General features: G+C 36.6%; 1 pseudogene; it reads left to right on the forward strand.

Moving 5' to 3' along the window:
• The window catches only part of LOC123001113 (60S ribosomal protein L24-like), a 34,622-nt pseudogene extending 13,715 nt beyond the window's left edge, over window positions 1-20,907 (forward strand).
• The last annotated feature ends 201 nt before the right edge of the window (window positions 20,908-21,108 follow it).

A 21,108-nucleotide genomic window follows, 5' to 3' on the forward strand; every position in this document is an offset into this window, starting at 1 on the left:
CTATATATGTCCATTGGATTTAACTTGTTAATTGTGTTATTTAAATCTTTTATATCCTTACTGAATTTTTTTGTTGGCTGAATCTATAAATTACTGAGAGAATTATCAAAATTTCCCGTGGTGACAGGTGACATTGATGAATTGTGGATACATAGCAAATATATCAGTTTCTGGTTGTAATTCTACTAACTTTTGCTTTATATAATTAAAGTTATGTTATTAAGTACAATTAAGCATGGAATGATAAATTAAACTTTTATTATGTGCTTGTCTTCTTTTCCACTGTTTAAACTTAAAGTCTATTCTGTCCCATATTAATATGGCTACACCAGCTTTTATTTCATACATATTTGCATATTTGCTTATCTTCTCATACCCTTTTACTTTTAATCTTTTGGTATCTTTACACCCTCAGTCTGTCTGTGTGAGAGTGTGTATGTATGTGCATGTGTGTGTTATCCAGCCTGACAATGTTTGCTTTTAACTGGAGAATTCAGCTAATTTATTCTTACTGAAAACACATATATTTATGGAAAATATATATATTTGGATTTATTTTTTATTTTGTACTTTCATTTTATCCTGCTTTTTCTATGTTTCTTCTTTTTTTTTCCTTGTTTTTTCTGGATTGATTTTTTTCCCCCTTCTTTCCTTTATTTCTCTCTAATAGCTGGGAATATGTATACTCTATTTCTATTTTTCTTCTGTCTTCCCAGAAACTTAAATACATATTTAATCTAACAAGACCTGAAATTAATCAATATTTATTGTCAACTAAACAATATATAGAATTTGGAATGCTTTAAATAATTATGACCACCACTGCAACCACCACCTAAATAATAACATATTGTTTAATAGAAAAAACTAGACCAGACAAAGGGGACTTAAGAATGCTAGGAAGAATGGGGCAGGGTGCAATTTTAAATAAAGGGGTAAATCTGGGTGACATTGAGAAGCTATTTGAGCAAAGATGGGAAAGAGATGATGTTAGCCATGCAGTATCCAGGGCAGCAACATTCCAGGCAAAGGAATCAGCGAGTGCAAACGCCCTAAGGAGGGAACTAGGCTGGAGAGTTCTAGGAAGAGCAAGACAGACAGTGTGACTGGAGCAGAGTGAGCTGGGGGATAGGACCAGAAAATGGAATAGGACAAGCAATGAAGAATGGGCTCAGGTTTGTGAGCCATTTTAAAGACATGTGGCTTTTCCTTGGAGTAACATGTGAAGCCTTCAGAGGGTTTTGAGCAGAGAAATGACATGAATTGACTTTTACACTTCAGAGTCTCTCCTTTAATTTAAATACTAAGATACTAGAGAACGTTTCTCAAAACCAATATTTTATTTCTACAAATCATGCACGTACAGATGTGTGTTACTTGTATAAAAGAGATAAAATCTCATGGGAGATGGTTTTAAATATTTGCCTTTATGCTGACTATGCCTTTCTTACTCTAATTTTTTGATAGAAAAAAGGTAAAAACAGATAATCAGAATAAAAAATTATACCCTTATTACCCAAATACTCCATATGTAAATATATAATATATATAAAATCTGCTGCCTAAAAGACACATGGAAAGATGCTCAACATCCCTCATCATCAGGGAAATACAAATCAAAACTACAATGAGATACCACCTCACACCTATCAGAATGGCTAAAATTCACAACACAGGAAACAACAGGTGTTGGTGAGGATGCAGAGAAAGGGGAACCCTCTTGCACTGTTGGTGGGAATGCAAACTCTGAAAAACAGTATGGAGATTCCTCAAAAAGTTAAAAATAGAACCACCCTATGATCCAGCCATTGCACTACTAGGTATTTACCCAAAGAATACAAAAATGCTAATTCAAAGGGATATATGCACCCCAATGTTTATAGCAGCATTATCCACAATAGTTTAACTATGGAAATATCCATCAACTGATAAATGGATAGAATATTACTCAGCCATAAAAAAAAGAATGAAATCTTGCCATTTGCAATGTCATGTATAGAACTAGATGTTATGCTAAGCAAAATAAGTCAGTCAGAGAAAGACAAATACAATATGATTTCATTCATATGTGGAACTTAAGAAACAAAATAGGTGAACATAGGGGTTAAAAAAATAAAAGAGTGGCAAACCAGAAAACAGACTCTTAACTATCAAGCACAAACTGACAGTTACTGAGGAAGGAAGGTGGAGAGTGGAATAGATTAAATGGGTGATGAGTATTAAGGAGGGCACTTGTTGTGATGAGCACTGGGTGTTGTATGTAAGTGATGAATCACTAAATTCTACTCCTGAAACTAATATTACACTGTATGTTAACTAACTGAAATTTAAATAAAAACTTGGGAAAACAAAGAAACAAAAACAAAAACAAAACAAAACAAAACAAATCTGCTTTACCATTTAATAATAAACCATGAAATTTTCCATCCAAACAAATATATACCCAAATTAGATTTTCATGGCTAGGTAATATTCCACTAAATATGTGAACCATAATTTATTTTTTCCAGCTTTATTGAGACATAACTGACATAGTTTAAGTTGTACAATGTGTTGATTTGATACACTCATATATTGGAAAATAATTACCTTTGTAGTGTTAGCTAACACTTCTGTCATCTCTCACATAATTACCATTTCCTTTTCATGGTGAGAACATTTAACATCTACTCTCTCAGCAACTTTCAAGTATATAATACAATATTATTAACTGTAATCACCATATTGTACATTAGATCCCAAAAACCTATTCATCTTATAACTTAAAGTTTGTACCTTTTGACCAACATCTCCTCATTTCCTCCACTTCCCAGACCCTGGTAACAACCATTCTACTCTCTGTTTCTAAGAGTTCAGCTATTTTAGATTCTGCATACAAGTGATAACATAGAGTATTTGTCTTTCTCTGTCTGACTTATTTCACTTAGCATAATGCCTTCAAGGTCCATCCATGTTGCTGCAAATAGCAGGATTTCTTTCTTTCTCATGGCTGAATAATATTCAATTATACGTAATACATGTATAATCCTGATTAAATAATATTCAATTATATATAATTGTTTATATCCTGTGTATATAATCCTGATATATATTATATGTACATGTATATAATCACATCTTCCTCATTCATTCATCTGTTGACAGACATCTAAATTGTTTCCATATCTTGACTGTTTGTGAATAATGCTGCAGTGAACATGGAGGTGCAGATATCTCTTCAAGATCCTGAATTCAATTCCTTTGGATATATACACAGAAGCAAAAATACTGGTTCATATGCTGTTCTTTTAAGTTTTTCTTGAAGATCCTCCATACTGTTTTCCATAGTGACTATTCCAATTTAGATTCCCACCAATAGCACACAAGTGTTACCTTTTTTCTGCATTACCACCACATCTGTAATCTCCTCTTTTGATGATAATCATTCTATCAGGTGTGAGGGATATCTCAGCATGGTTTTTGTGGGGTTTTTTTGTGTTTTGTTTTTTTTTTTTTTTTGCATTTCTCTGATGACTAGTGACATTGAGCACCTTTTCATGTACCTGTTGGCCATCTGTATATATTGTTTGGAAAAATGTCTATAAAGTTCCTCTGCCCATTTTTAAAATCAGATTGTTTTCTTGCTATTGGGTTGTGTGAGTTCATTTTATCTTTTGTAAGTTAACTCTTCATCACATATATGACAAACATTTTCTTCCAATTGGTAGGTTGCCTTTTCATTTTGTTGAGTTTCCTTTGCTGTGCAGAAGCTTTTTTTTTTTTTAATTGTAGTACCACATACTAATTTTTGCATTTGTTACTTCGCTTTTGGCGTCATATCCAAAGAAGCATTGCCAAGACCAATGTCAAGGAGCTTTTCCCATATGTTTTTTCCTAGGAGCTATATGGTTTCAGGTTTCAGATTTTAGTCTTTAATTTAGGTTAATTTTTGTGAGTGGTTTGTGATAAGGATCCTTTTTCATGCTTCTGCATGAATACCCATTTATTGAATACCATTTATTGAAGGGACTATCCTTTATCCAGTAAGTATCTTGACTTCCTTGTCAAACATAGTTAATCATATATGTTAAGGTTTATTTCTGGGCTTTCAATTATGTTCCATTGGTCTATGTATCTGTTTTATGCTAGTACCATATTGATTTGATTTCTATAGCTTTGTAGTATAGTTTGAAATCACAAAATGTGATGCTTCCAGCTTTGTTCTTTCTTGGGATTGCTTTGGTTATACAGGGTCTTTTGTGGCTCCATACAAATTTTAGGATTGTTTTATCTATTTCTGTGAAAAATGCCACTGGAATTTTAATAGGGATTGTATTGACTATATAAATGGCTCTGGGCCGCATGGACATTTTAACAATATAAAGTCTCCTAATTCATGAACACAGAATATATAAACACAACAAATCATTGTTTGTGTCTTCTTCAATTTCTTTCATCAACATCTTATAGTTTTTCAGTGTACATATCTTTCACTTCCTTAAATTAATTCCTAAGTATTTTATTGGTTTTGATACTATTGTGAATGGGACTGTTTTCTTTGTTTATTTTTCAAATAGTTCATTGTTAGTGTCTAGAAATGCAACTGATTTCTGTGATTTGTATCCTGCAACTTTATTGAAATAGTTGATTAGTTCTAAAAGTTTTTTGATGGAGTCTTTAGGATTTTCTATATACAACATCATATCATCTGCAAACAAATATAATTTTATTTCTTCCTCTCTAATTCATATGCTGTTTTTTTCTTGACCAATTATTCTGGCTAGAACTTTCAGTGCTATATTAAGAGGAGTAGTGAAAGTGAGCACCCTTGTCTTGTTTCTGATCTTAGAGGAAAAGTTTTTAATCATTCACCATAAACTATGGTGTTAGCTATGGGTTCGTCACAGATGGTCTTCATTATGTTGAGGGTTGTTTATTTATGCCTAACTTGTTAAGAGTTTTTATCATGAAAGGTTGTTATATTATGTCAAATGCTTTTTCTGTGTCTATTGAGATGATCTATGATTTTTTTTAATTTAAAGATTTTTTGATCATATTATTTTTATCTTTCATTCTATTAATGTGGTGTGTCACATTTATTGATTTGCATATGTTGAACCATCCTATTCCACCATGATGCTGACATCACTCCCATAATTTATTTTAAAAACATTTTTAATTCCCCTGTTTCCATATATATTTAAACTGTTTCCTATTTTCTGCTATTAGAGACAACTCTTCAATGAATAGCTTTGCATTTACAACTTTGTTTACTTGTTCCATTACTTCCCGAGTATAAATGTCTAGTTGTGGTTTTGCTAAGTCAATTTTCTAATTTTCAAGATTCCTAACTCTCTGGAATCTTCTTGTTCATTTGACTTTCTGGAAAATGATTGAATGTATTCTTTCAATACAGTCACCCCCCTGCTGTTGGTCAATAAATCCAAGTATTACCCAAGCTGCATAGTGCCAAAGAGTATTTAGCCAGGTGTGGACCGAGAAAGAACAAGCCAACTATCATGAATCCTTTGGGATGTGTGCATGATGGTCTTCTCCCACAAGGAAAACAAAACAAAGACACGGCAAAAACTCAAAGAAAACTTTGGAAGGCTAAAACCTGCTATTCTTTGGTTTCAGCATTTCTGATGATTATTATGTCATTTGCAAATGATGGTCCAGGTTATTCTGCTCAGATAATACATATTTCTCTCCTCCAAAGATGTTAGCCTTTTATGTCTTCCTTCTAAATGTTCTTTAAAATGTTGTCTCTGGAGAAAAGAAAAGAATTAAAAACAAGGAAGAATTTCTGGCAGAACAGTATGATCTGCTCCGTTAAATATGCTCTGTCTTTCCTCCAGTTTCTCCCCTAGTTAATAACTCCTCAGAAAAAAAATTTTTTTTACTGATAGAATTATTTTCCCTAATCTCTGTGTAGTTTAATTTGGAAACATTCCTAGACCAACATCCAAAATAATTTAGGGCAAGTGAAAAAGGTGAAGCTGACCTTGACCAAAATTCAAGTAATCACTCATGGTTGGTTCTGTCAGAGGAACCGATGATTAGAAGGCAGGACTGTGGCAGCAACTAAGAGAGAAAGGCTTCAACGTCCCTTCACCTCTCTGAGTGGTCAGGAACCTGCTGGTTGGAAGAATTGGGTGGGGAGGGGTGGGGGCAGAGGTCAAAGAGCAGAGTGGCATCCTGTAAAGACCAGCAAATTGGGAATATAACAACTTTGGTTTGTGGTTTGAAACCCAGCTGTTCCAACTATCAGCTTGGAACACATTATCACTTAGAAGCAGTAGAGTATAATGGTCAAAAACCCAGGCTTACGAATCAAGCAAAGGAAAAATAGAAGACCTTGTCCCAAAGCTCAAGGAACTTGGATGCTGGGATTTTTTTAGTGTCTAAACAAAAAACATTAAGTGTGAGAAAACTTCTGTTTATAGCAACCTTGCTGTCAGTCGAGAGGAAGAGTGACTCTACCTTTGAATCATGCGTCTGCTGTTTATTGGGACTCTGGTCTCGTCTAAGTTACTTTACTTCTCTCAGCCTGGGTGTCCTTATCTTTAAAATGAGGGTAATAATGCCTACGCAACAGGGTTGTCTTGGGAATTCAATGTATAAAGCACTCAGTGGAGTGCTTGACACAGAATGTTATAGCTATGATTGTATTATTATGATTAGCCTTTCTAAATCACAATCGACTCATCTGTGAAATAGGTTGTTACCTGATGATTACTACAATTTCTTCTAATTCAATTTTAATTCAAGCATCTTACATTTAAAATACTGTGCAAGCACAAAATCTACCCCTACACTTACAATTTAATCATAGTGCGTTAGCTTTAAACATATATATGTTGTTCACTTGTAAACTATTCTCAGATAAATAAGATCATCATGGTTAAATGCCTATCACCATAACTAACAACTGAGCTCTCAACTTCTATTTAACCTAATAAGGTACAGAACATACACATTCAAACACAGCGATCTCTTCCCCTAATCCTCACCTCTCTTAGCTCATTTCCTACAACACTCTCTCCCCAGCCCTCCCCAGCTTCAGTAGTTTCCTTGTTATTCCAGTGAATACACAATGCATAATCCCAACTCGGAGTGTTTATACTTGCTATGTCCTCTTCCTGGAATATCCCACCCCTAGATTTCCAAAGGTCCTGCCCCCTCATTTCATGCAAGTCTCCCATCAGAAAGGCTTTCCCTGACCACAACCCTCCATATTATCGGTCTTTAGCTCTAATCCTCAGTATCTATTGCCCCATATATTACATATATATTTGTTCTTGTTCATGCCCTTCACTATAAAGTATGTTCCATAATGGAAAAGATTTTGTTACTATTCCTACCTGGATCCCCAGAGTCTAGAAGTATGCCTGGTATATAGTAGGAACTCAGTAAACATTTGACAGTTGAATGAATGAATGGAAAAGAAGGGAAGGAAGGAGGAAGAAAACAAAGAAATAAAGACCCATGAAGAGTGGATCGAAGATTGAAAGAGTAACCTGTTATTCCCCTTCTAAAAAATATGTATACAATCTCTTAGGGGCCTTGATTACTTCAACTAACAGGCACTTTTTTTTTCCTTTTTTTTTTTTTTTTTTTTTTTCTAGCTTTAGTGAGATGGCGAAGTTTTAATTCAAGCATATATTTGACTGGTTGTAGAAAGAGTGGCAGATTTACTCAGCCACCTTCGTGAAGACTCTGAACTCTGGAGGTCCTGCTAGTCTCCTCCTGAAGTAAAGAGAAGAAAATTGTGAGCTGAGTCTTGAGGAGATGTGGAGGCCCGTCTCCATGCCACCTGCCTAGAGTCCTGATGCCTTTTCCCCCTAAGGGGCTGTTTGCTCCTCTTTGAACAGAAAGCTGGACGGGAAATGGGTTTTGATATTCTTAGTCTTCTTCACCGTGAACTAAATGCAGATAGGGACTAACCCATAACATAGATATACAATCACTTTTGGTTTTATTCACAAAAAAAAATTTTTTTTAAGATTTTATTTATTTGACAGAGAGAGACAGCCAGCGAGAGAGGGAACACAAGCAGGGGGAGTGGGAGAGGAAGAAGCAGGCTCCTAGCAGAGGAGCCTGATGTGGGACTCAATCCCAGAACGCTGGGATCACGCCCTGAGCCGAAGGCAGACACTTAACGATTGCGCCACCCAGGCGCCCCACAAAAAAAATTTTTGATTTTTTTTCTTAAGTTTTAAGTTAACAACCAGGAATTGAGTTTATTTTGCTCTAATAGTCTAAGCAAGTATCATAAATTTAATTCCAGGTCCAAGGAAAATTTGTAAAGAGAATTCTTTTCAGATGTGTTCCTGCATAGAGAATTGACTTAATTATGTTCCTGCTGGCATAAAGAGGGGTCAAAATCTGGTGGAAAGACACCTTTTCTTTTTTTTTTTAAAGATTGCATTTATTTATTTGACAGAGAGAGACAGCGAAAACAGGCAGGAGGAGTGGAAGAGGAAGAAGCAGACTCCCAGCAGAGGAGCCTGATGTGGGGCTGGATCCCAGGACTCTGGGATCATGCCCTGAGCCGAAGGCAGAGGCTTAACAACTGAGCCACCCAGGCGCCCCAGAAAGAGACCTTTTCAAAGAATTCCTAGTATTATGGTTTAGTCCTATGGTTCTTTCCTCTTTCTGCACTGTTCCTGCTAATTACTCCAACAAACAAGAGCTCTCGGTGTTGAAAACAAAAAAAAGCAGTAATAGGAAGAATGCTTATGTTTATAGACATTGTCTTCTATTTACCATTGTATCAATGATAGATACAAGGGCTTATTTCTGCAACCCTTTGCTGGATACCTGTATGTCCTAAGTGTGGGGCTAGATACCAGAAACAATAGATGTATCTGAAACAGCTCCAGCCCACAAGAAGTTTTCAGCCTAGGAAGGGAAACAGAGGAGTGTGGTGATAGGAGGTGGGTGCAGAGTACCCATAGGATTGGAAGGAGGGGGCACATTGCACATGCAGGGACATGTGGACATCATTCATTCACAGAACATTTATTGAATACTTCTCTACAAGGCATTGTTATAAACCAAATATTCTTAGTTCCGGTGACAAAAACCCTGAGTTCCACCTATATTATTTTCTGTATCCTATTTACAGAGTACAAAAGCTCATTTATTTTTTCCACATAATACAGTATAGATCTTTTTACATACCGATGCGTACCAAAAAATTATGTGCACATTTTGAAAAGTTATGTGAATTTTTAAAAACTATTTTTAAAGAATGCTTGTATGATTATAACAGTAATGCACTGCAGTGTTTGGAAAATACAGAAGGAATATATAACAATAATTTTACCACCCACACATAATCACTGTTAACAATTTATTGTATTACACACACACACACACAAATAGGCACATGCACAGACATACACACTTAGAAAAACACACTTTATACATAGTTGGGATCGTGCAGAGGATATAGTTTTGTATTGTACATTTTTCACTTAAAATGAAATATGAAATATCCTAAAGTGGGTACATACAAACTTTCTTTGTGAATATACCTGCAATCAAAATCACTTCAAGGAATTTTTTGTCAATTCTAATAAAGTAGAATTTGCACTAAGGGATTTATCTGTTATAAACTGAACTTCTCTCCTGCAGTTTTTTTTTTTTAAGATTTATTTATTTATTTTACAGAGAGAGCGAGAGAGCACACAAGCAGGGGGAGGGGCACAGGGAGAGGTCGAGAGTCTTGAGCAGACTCCCCGCTGAGCACAAAGCCAACACAGGGCTTGATCTCATGACCCCAAAATCACTAACTGAGAGGAAATCAACAGACAGTGCCACCCAGGTCCCCCTCCTTCTGCAGGTTTTATTTTATTTTTTTAAAAGATTTTACTTATTTGTCTGTTAGAAAGAGAGAGACAGTACAAACAGGGGGAGTGACAGGCAGAGGGAGAAGCAGGCTCCCTGCTGAGCAAGGAGCCTGATGTGGGACTCAATTCCAAGACCCTGGGATCACGACCCCAACTGAAGGCAGAAGCTTAACCTACTGAGCCACCCAGGCATCCCTCCTGCAGGTTTTATTAAAGCAGAATAAATTTATACAGATAAGTTAGCCTGAGAATTTCCTGTTTTCACCTGTAATAAAGAAACACTAAAATCTGAGACCTTTATTTTTTTTCCTGCCTCTCATAAAAGGGTACCAAGAACGTTGTATATTCCTGCCCTATTATGATAGTGACCATGGCATAAAAGTTTAAATGTCCTTAATAACAAATTTACAAATTTACTGGCAAAAAATTAGACAATCAATTGACTTGATAAAAATAAAGTGTCCAGCATGATATCTTAAAAACTCAGAACAATCATTTTTAGAATATTTTTTCCTATTATAGAAGTAATACATGCTTCTTAGAGATAATTTGAAAAATTCAATCTGTTTAAAGAAAAAAAAATGAGTAGTAGCAATACCACCCCAAGATAACTTTTCAAACACTTTGCTGAATATTCATTTTTTCCATTCAAATGATTAAAAAGTTATAATCACACATTTTATCTCCTGATTTTTAGTTAACATTATAAAAATTGTTAAATCCCTCCATACAATTTTAAAACGTTGTTTTAATAACATAATATCCATCATATAAATGGATCATAACTTAGCCATTTACCTATTACTCAATACTATACATGTTTCCAGGTTTTTTAGTGAAAGTGAAAAGATTTGCATATGAAGCTTTTTCTGTATTTGGGCTATTTTCTCTAGGTCAGTGTGATTTTTTTTTAAGATTTTATTTATTTACGAGGGAGGTTGGGGAGGGGAGGAGCAGAGGGAGAGGGACCAGCAGACTCTGCACTGAGCATGGAGCCCGCCCGACAAGGGGCTTGGTCCCAGGACCTTGAGATCATGACCTGAGCCAAAACCAAGAGTTAGGCGCTTAACTGACTGAGCCACCCAGTCTCCCCAATGTGATGGTTTTTTGATACATCAACCTGGCTGGCTTACAGGCAGTCCCATTATTCGATCAAACACTGATCTAAGTGTTGCTCTGAAGGCACATTGTAGATGTGATTAAAGTCATAATCAATTGATTTTAAGTAAAGGAAATTATCTTAGATACTCTGGGTAACCTCGCTTAATCAGTTAAAAGGCCTGAAAAGCAGAACTGAGGCTTTCCAGGGAGAAGAAGAAATTCCTCCTATGGACTACAGCTTCTGCTCATACCATGCCGGGAAATTACAGCCTGTCCTTCCTGACGGCTTGCCCCACAGATTTCGGACTTGCCTAGCCAAACCCCACAATCCACAAGCCAATTCCTTGCAATAAATCTCTTCATATATATAGCCTACTGGTTCTGCTTCTTTGGTCCACCCCTGACAGATACATTTATGTTCTCAGAAGTATACGTACTAGGTCAAAAAGTTCACCCAACAAAAAGTCCAAAATACAATTCCTGTCGCTTTCTTCTTATAACTTTCTCCATGATTTTAAAAATATTTAGATGATGTCTTTCTTGCCAACTAATCTCAGATAGCCTAAAACTGAGCAAGTAGCTGCAATCATGCTTAACTGAAGACCTGTTTTACGGCTAAGCTAAGAAAAATTACACTCAGAACCAGCCATGTTGGGGGCATTTGTTCAGCTTGTGTGTTAAACAAAGTGCAACTAAGATGGTCCGAATCTTTCCCCAGCAGTGTTGGCAGCCATTCAAAGTGTCTCAGCTAACACTTCATTATCCAGGCAATCCAGGACTTCTATGATACCACACTTTCCATTGGGCTGATTGTTTAAATGGACTCTTTCTATTTATAATGTAATATCAAACCTAAACAAAAAGATATCACACACACCTATGTGCATATATACACATATCTACCCAAACACATATTAACTTGTTTTTTTACCTTTTTTTTTTTTCAGTATAGTTGAGACACAACATTATGTTAGTTTCAGGTGTACAATACAGTGATTCCACAAGTTTATACGTTATGCTGTGCTCACCACAAGTGTAGCTACCATCTGTCACCATACAACACTATCACAATATCATTAACTGTATTCCTTAGGCTGTGCCTTTTATTCCTGTGACTGCATTCCATATTAGCTTTTTAATACCCTTCATTCATCTTGTCTCATATGGACCCGTACAGCTTTTCAATTATTCTTTATAATCTCTTTTTAGACTTCACCTACTTTTATATATGGAAAATGGGTTTTTTTATTTTTTTAAAAGATTTTATTTCTTTATTTGACAGAGAGAGAGACAGCCAGCAGAGAGGGAACATAGGCAGGGGGAGTGGGAGAGGAAGAAGCAGGAACCCAGCAGAGGAGCCTGATGTGGGGCTCGATCCCAGGCCTCCGGGATCACGCCCTGAGCCGAAGGCAGATGCTTAACGACTGAGCCACCCAGGCACCCCTGAAAAATGTTTTTAATGACTTTAGATTGATGAGGAAATACTGTAACAAATAATAATTGCACGCTGAGGAAGAACATGTATGTATGTAAACTGATTCCTTACAAAGTCATGTGTACTATTCTTTTTCTGGAAAGTTGAACAGGATACTAAATCACAGCAAGACTTCGTCAGTTTTTTGTTTTTCCATGGAGTGTATAAAATTGTTTCTAAATTTAGATCAGGTAGGCTACTGTATATCCACTGCAGTGCTTAAGAACAAGGACAGAGTTGAAGAGGTTTTCAGAAGTCTATTAAAAATTGGCCTCATATAAAAGAATTGGACTATTCATAGGGTTCCTTCTGTCTTCCAAAGTGAATGGTTCTGGACATTTGAAATGATTATGAGATGAGGATTTTCCACCTACATAAAACAATGAGCAAGATAAATAACACACCATGAGATGATTTATAAATGTGATGCCTTTAGAACTGGAGCTTAGATGGCCAACGGCTATACATGGTTGAAGGAGTCTAAGTGTCTTACCAAGCTAGAGATGCCTGTGGGGCACACAGATAACACTGTGTAACTGGCAATTAGAAATTTAGGCCTGGACTGCAAAAGTGAGGTTAATAAAAGTAGAATTACTTATAACATGTCCACACGAAGTCTAGTGGTTATGCTTTAGTGTTCAAAGTACCCAATGTCATGATCTGCAAACATGAGTAAATGTGCTGAATGAATGAGTCCGTCTTTTTTCCCTTTGATAAGCAGTTTGAACTGCAAATTGCCATTGGTATAGAAAGCCCTTTCCCCCATGGTACTTTCCACAAAATTCTCCCTATTCTGACATACTTTAGGGTCTATGTGGACTCTGAAAAAAAAGAAATAGAAAACAAGACTTTGTAAAGAGGTGTTCTAGAAAATGATTAAAATCTTGATTAAAATCCAGAAGCTTCACAACCTCCTCACAGTTGAACTGAGGAATTCAATATACACTGAGGGCAAGGTCCTGGACCTCTGGAAAAATAGGAACTTCGTCTTATTCATGTGTATATCTCCATGGTAGGTGCTCAATAACTAATTACAGAAGGAAAGAAGGGAGGGAGGAAGAAAGGAAAGAATGGAGGGAGAGAGGGGGACCGGGGAAGACTTTTGATGACTTTTGAATTCTGGGAGTTTTTTTAAATATCTTTCAATATCTTACAGTTCTCTATCTATCTATCTATCTATCTATCATCTATCTATCCATCATATATCCATCTATCTTAACTACAGTAAAATGCCACATTTACCAGTTGAAAAATACATTGTCATTAAGTGTTATGCAAAATGACAGGAACTAAGTGGGATGGTGGGAGAAAAAAAGGGGAGAAATTGTTTCAGGACCAAGAAATATAGTTACTATCTGGGATTTGAGGTTCAGAATTCTTTATTCAGATGCAGCTAAAGAGTAAGAATCAATGGTGAAACCAGTTACTGCACTTTGGATATTATATATTTTATAAATATCCATTTTATTATGTTGAACAGATGGTCAAAATCAAGTTTCAGGCAGTAACCAAGTAACTTTGTGTGATATAAACCTATAATTCACTTTCTGAATAGTTGTACATTTGGAATGGAACCATTGGGCACACATGACTAAACCCCATTCTCTGGTTAAGCAACTTTATACCATGCAAATAAGTGGACAATCTGTAAGTGAGACCTAGGATTTATGCAATTTTCCAAGTTCCAAAAGTAAGTAATGTATTTTAATGGTCTTAATATTTTTAAAATCTCAGGTGCTATTTCTATGACAAAAATGGATTCCAGATCACACCATAAGCATATATTATATCTATATTAGAAGGATTAACTTAATTGAAGTAATTCCCCTGATGGCTCTGATCTACATACAGATTTTTAGCTGAAAGATTCATACAACATGAAATGCCCATCAGCCTTAAAGAATAATTCATTAAGTGTATGGATTTTGCATAATTAATCATAATAAGTGAATAAATGGGAAAAATCAAGTAATGTATGGTTAAGCACTCTGGCATCAGCATACTTATTTCCCAAATAAGTGAAATCTCATTTCTTCGTCAGTGTCTATTTCTGATTAGGGAACTACTTCTCTCTCTCAAAAAATACTTTTTATGTGTTTTTATTCACTTTTTATTGTCCAAATATGCCACTTATTTTATATACATTATGCTAAACAGGACATTTTTCTATACATAGTCTCCAAATCCACTGGTTAAAAATTAAAATAACTACAGAGAAAATAAAAGAATACAAATATTTTTTAATTCAGTTAATTAACATATAATTTATTATTGATTCTAGAGGTAGAGGTCGGTGATTCATCAGTCTTATGTAATACCCAGTGCTCATTACATCACATGCCCTCCTTAATGTCCATCACCCAGTTACCCCATCCTCCCACACTCTCCACTCTAGCAACCCTCAGTTTGTTTCCTATCATTAAGTTTCTTATGGTTTGTCTCCCTCTCTGATTTGTCTTGTTTTATTTCTTCCTCTCTTCCTCTATGATCCTTTGTTTTGTTTCTTAAATTCCACATATGAGTGAGATCATATGGTAATTGTCTCTCTCTGATTGAGTTATTTCACTTAGCATAATACCCACTGGTTCCATCTATATCATTGCAAATGGCAAGATTTCATTTTTTTATGGCTGAGTAATATTCCATTGTATAATATATATACCACATCTTCTTTATCCAGTCATCTGTCAATGACCATTGGGGCTCTTTCCATAGTTTGGCTATTGTGGACATTGCTGCTATAAACATTGGGGTGCAGGTGTCCCTTTGGATCACTACATTTATATCTTTGGGGTAAATACCCAGCAATGCAATTGCTGGGTCTTGGGTAGCTCTACTTCCAACTTTTTGAGGAACTGCCATACTGTTTTCCAGAGTGGCTGCACCAGTTTGCATTCCCACCAACATATCATCTCCTGACTTGCTAATTTTAGCCATTCTGACTTGTGGTTTTGATTTGTATTTCCCTGATGCCGTGATGTTAAGCATTTTTTCACATGTCTGTTGGCCATTTGTATGTCTTCTTTGGAGAAATGTCTGTTCATGTCTTCTGCCCATTTCTTGATTGGATTATTTGTTCTTTGAATGTTGAGTTTGATAAGTTCTTTATAGATTTTGGATACTAGCCCTTGATCTGATATGTCATTTGCAAATATCTTCTCCCATCTGTCAGTTGTCTTTTGGTTTTGTCGACTGTTTCCTTTGCTGTGCAAAAGCTTTTTATCTTGATGAAGTCCCAATAGTTCATTTTTGCTTTTGTTTCCCTTGCCTTTGGAGTTGTGTCTAGCAAGAAGTTGCTACAGTCGAGGTCACAGAGGTTGCTGCCTGTGTTCTCCTCTAGGATTTTGATGGATTCTTGTCTCATATTTAGGTCTTTCATCCATTTTGAGTCCATTTTTGTGTATGGTGTAAGGCAATGGTGTAATGATCCAGTTTCATTTTTCTGCATGTGGCTGTCTAATTTTCCCAACACCATTTGTTGAAGACACTGTATTTTTTTCCATTGGATATTCTTTCCTGCTTTGTCAAAGATTAGTTGACCATTGAGTTGAGGGTCCATTTCTGGGTTCTCTAAGGAATACAAGTATTTCCAAAAACTAAAAAATTAAAGGGCACCTGGATGGCTCAGCTGGCTAAGCATCCGACTCTTGATTTCAGCTCAGGTTGTGGTTTTGGGATGGTGGGTTCCAGCCCTATGTTAGGCTCCATGCTCAGTGGGGAGTCTGTTGCAGATTCTCTCTCCCTCTCCTCTGCCCTTACCCCACTCACAGTTTCTCTCACTCTTTCTCTCTCTCTTTCTCTCTTTCTAAAATAACTAAATAAATCTTAAAAAAAAAAAAGCACTAAAAACTTAAATGATATGTTAAGGGCCCTTATAACACTTCCATGCCAGCTGAAGTTTGAAAGTAATAGAAGGACATATTATAAGTTTTGCGTAATAGTTTTTTGTTCTTTGGGAATTTCTCAAAAGTCCCTAAGAATTTTTCTAAGTCTGATTTTTTGTTCTCCAGGTGGCAAGATGTTTGCTACAGATTTTAGCTTCAGAGCCTTCCTACTTTTAGGCTAAGTTAAGATTTGTCTTTTATGCTGGCTCTGCTACTTACTCACTGTTTAACTTTGGGATAGTCCAGCTCCAGTTTTCTCATTTGTAAAATGGAAACAATAATGCCTGCCTCATAGGTGTTTGTGAGGATTTGAAGAAACATTATAAAGTGCCTAGCACAGGACCTGGCCCACTGTAGGCAGCTAATACTTGGTGGCAGTTGTGGTGGAGATAGAAGAGGAGGTGGTGGTGGCTGTTGATCGCCTACACAAGAAAACAGAGAAGTGTTTCCTGGGCTCCACGAACTGAATGTGGCAGTGGGCCTTTAAGTGGAAGTGTGCTGCAGCTGCCTTGCTCTGGGCCAGAGTGCCAATTGCTAAATATTTATCAATTTTTCGAGTTTGGCAGTTGTGGAAGCATTTACACCATAGAAATTGGCAAGTGCTGTAAACCAGAGGTTCCTCCCACGCTGCATTTTACCCAGCACACCACGGCTTTTAAGCCTTATCTTACGAAGTTTATTTATTAAAGATATTTGTCTAACTTCAGATTGTTCTTATGGCTGCAGATTTCAATAAATCCTTCATGCACATGATTTAAGCTTAATTTATGGGTTGGCCCAGGTGAAAACTAAAGGCAGACCCGCTATTCAGTTCTCTGCTCTGCTCCTTCCTGTTTAATCATAATCACTTCACTTCTCAAGGCTTTTACTCACTATTTCATGGTTTCCAATACCAGTTGTCACTCAAAGAGGCAGCAGAGAGAGTTAAAAAAATTAAAAAAATAAAAAAAGCTATGCAACTATTTTTTAAAGCCTGTGTGTGTGTGTGTGTGTGTGTGTGTGTGTGTACCTATACCTATATCTCTACCTACACCTGTACACTATGGGAAGAACAAAACTTGTGTGCACCAACCAAACTAACTGACCTCCTGGACACACAGGAAGGCTGCATTTCCCAACATAAGGGGATCTGGGTGGGCTCACGTAACTAGTTCTGGCCTAGGGAATATGAGTGGAAGTTATGGACCACATCTAAATCCAGTCCTTAACAAAAGTTCTCACACAATCTTTTCTTCTCTCTCTCAATCACTCTCCCTCTCCTTCTCTCCCTCTCTTCCTCTCTCTCTTTTCCCCATGTATGGAGCTGGACATCCAAAATAGCGATATCAGACACCTAAGGCACCTCTGAGGCAAGAGTTGCCCCAAAAGACTGCCTGACCTGCCCCAGACAATGACCTGAGTGAAAATAAACCAACAGTGTGCTTTGCCACTGAGAGCTCAAAGATGTTTTATTACAACAATATCAACTCATAAATATTATCATCTTCCCCTACATTTCTACAACAAATCTCCAGAAAGAAGGGGTGGGCAGGAGGCCTATATTCCGGGAAGCCTGGATTCATGTTATTTCCATTCTCCATACTTGGGTTTTTTCTTTAAAGAATGTTCACAAGAATAAATTTAATGCATAGTTTACTGTAGAAAAATCTGGAGGAAGAAGTGTAGCAATTATTTCAAAATCTTTTGAAATATACTGCTTTTGAAAGAGATGTGGGCTATGTCGGTTTTCTAAGAACTTCCAGTTTTACTAAGCCAAGCAGATTTTTTTGTTAATTGAACATTTTACATATTAAACTAACTTTTTTTAAAAGATTTTATTTATTTATTTGACAGAGAGAGACAGCCAGCGAGAGAGGGAACACAGCAGGGGGAGTGGGAGAGGAAGAAGCAGGCTCCTAGCAAAGGAGCCTGATGTGGGGCTCGATCCCAGAATGCCAGGATCACGCCCTGAGCTGAAGGCAGATGCTTAATGACTACGCCACACAGGCACCCCTAAACTAATGTTTAGATAAGTAAAATGTAAACTATAGGACTGTCTAATGAGTTACATTTACACTTCATGGCACATCATGTTAAACCCTGGTATAGTGAATAGGTCAAGTGCCTTTAAGCTCATTTCGTATATTTTGTTAAAAAGATATTATGAACTCCTGAAGAGACTATTTAACTGAGAATTTTTAAAAATTGAGTTGTCCTCACTGCTTTGCCCCTCTCTTGCTGTTAAGACCTTGAACAAATCACTTACCTTCTCTGAATCTCAGTTCTTCACCTAATAAACTGAGGAAGTTCCAAACAGATGATTCTGTATAACCAAGAATATACTTAAAGTCTGAAATATGACTATTAAGAGTTATTGAATTTATAGACTTGCTTTTTAAAAATATATTGGTAGTAATAGTATACCAAAGTCCTTGATCAGGCATATATCCAGTGCCTGAGAATAATGTTCCAATGCAAAATTGAATCTCCTTTGTAACAATTTCTTTTACAATATGGTTTCCAGAACTGTTGAAAAACAGTCTTTGAAATCACCCCATATTAGTAAGAAAATGATGCAAAAAATATTTTATTTCTGGTTGTGCTATGAATGAAAGTAAAACATTTCCTTAAAAGCAGATTTTTAGAAGAATCCATAATTAAAGTAGATATCTTTAAAAATATGCCTGCTTTTCAGGTAATCTGTAATTTCAGGCAATTTCATTATTCTAAAACTCTACTAAATGCTTGAGAGATAAGCCAGTAGGAAGTTCATGGATAGATCTGGAAGTTTACCCTAATTCAACTAATATTTGTTGAGTACCTTCTATAAGTCAAGCTCTGTTTTGGACACTGTATGAAAAGATAAAACTTTATGGGAAAGATATTCCTCTGTCCTCAAGGACAGAATATCAAATATAAAATAACTATAACATAAGACAAGTCACAAAACCTGGTGAAAACATATTCTAAATGTATAATTCAGAAAAAGGGAGTGGTCACAGCCAAACATTAGTGAGGGGGCTTAATAAAGGATTTGGTGTGTGGATGCATCTTGAAGATTAACAGAATTCTGGCAGATGGAAATGGAGAGAATATTCCTAGTAAATGGAACAGAAGGAGAAAATGTGCAAAGGTGAGAAAATGTAGTATAATCTTAGAAAAAAGCACATCGTAGGTTTAACTAAAGCATAGAGAGTGGAATAAGAACTCAGGAGAGGTTACATTGGGCAGGTAAGTTATGGAGGGCTCTAAATACCAAGCTGAAAAATATGTACTCAGTGTGAAATATGTTTGTGGGTCACTAAAGATTTTGGTCAGGGGATAACAAGCTGGCTGAGGGTGAGGTAAATTCATGATAATATCAGTAGCTTAAGGAGAAGACAAAGTATTAGGGCCATCAAGTATCAATGGAAGCAATTAGACATGGACCATAGCATTGCTGGTGTGCTTAGATTCAAGTTTCTTGCACTTTTTCAAGGTCCCAAAGGCTCTCAAAGGATTCTGTGGGAGAAGCTGCCCTGTTGGTCCCCTGCTGTTGCCATAAATGCCTCATTTTCTGTGGTAGTTATCAAAAGTAGGCATTGCCCATTATATTATCAAAATTAAAGAGAAAAAATAGTTCCAAATATACCTTATTTCCAAAGTAGATAGAGCACTCCTCCCAACCACGAATAAATAAAAACTTAAAAGATTAAATTGTATTCTGTATGCCCAGGAATCTTCCAGTGCTTTCATTTCTAAACAAAAGATCATATTGTGCTAAGAGAAGCTGTCTACAATTTGTTTCTCAACCTTCTTCTAAATCTATTGCCCCTTTCAGATAAACCTAAAAATATCAGACCCTTTTCAAATGTTACTTGAGATTTCAATGTAAAGTAATGGATTAAGAAGACATCAAAGTAGTTCGCCATCTTTCCTTCTTCCCAGCTGCCAGAGCCGTGAAGGTCGAGCTGTGCAGTTTCAGTGGGTACAAGATCTACCTCAGATATGGGAGGCCCAATCCCAGGACTGATAGGAAGGTTTCCCAATTTCTTTTTTTTTTTTTTTAAGATTTTATTTATTTATTTGACAGAGATAGAGACAGACAGCGAGAGATGGAACACAAGCAGGGGGAGTGGGAGAGGAAGAAGCAGGCTTATAGCGGAAGAGCCTGATGTGGGGCTCGATCCCATAACGCCAGGATCACACCCTGAGCCGAAGGCAGACGCTTAACCGCTGTGCCACCCAGACACACACCCCCCCAATTTCTTAATGCAAAATGCCCGTTGGCATTCCTTTCTAAAAGGAATCCTCAGCAGATAAACTGGACTATACTCTACAGAAGAAAGCACAAAAAGGACAGTCAGAAGAAAGTCAAAAGACAAGGACCCAAGCTGTGCAGTCAAATTCCAGAAGGCCATCATTGGTGCCATCTCTTGCTGATAGAATGGCCAGGAGGAATCATTAACCTGAAGCTAGGAAGGCTCAACAAGAACAAGCCATCAGGGCTGCCAAGGAAGCAGAAGAGGCTAAGCAAGCATCTTTTAGACAGCAACGGCTGGCTGCTTCGAAGCTTCCCATGAAAGCAGCAGCTAAGCCAGAGATTGTGAAGCCCAGGGAGGCTTCCGCACCCTGAGTTGGTGGAAAACACTAAGTTGACAGATCAGCTATTTAAATAAACATCTGACTATTTCTTGATTTTAGACCACAATATGTAAAGTCATACTAACAATTTTATATACAGGTAATCTTATACAATTATGTGGCTTAACAAAAACCCAAGGAAAGAAACATTTTCTCAGCATTTAACCATCATTTTTATATTTTTATGGTCATTTCTCAGGAAAGTAGCAAA

Source organism: Ursus arctos, unplaced genomic scaffold (genome assembly GCF_023065955.2).
Source record: "Ursus arctos isolate Adak ecotype North America unplaced genomic scaffold, UrsArc2.0 scaffold_11, whole genome shotgun sequence".
Classification (NCBI taxonomy): domain Eukaryota; kingdom Metazoa; phylum Chordata; class Mammalia; order Carnivora; family Ursidae; genus Ursus; species Ursus arctos.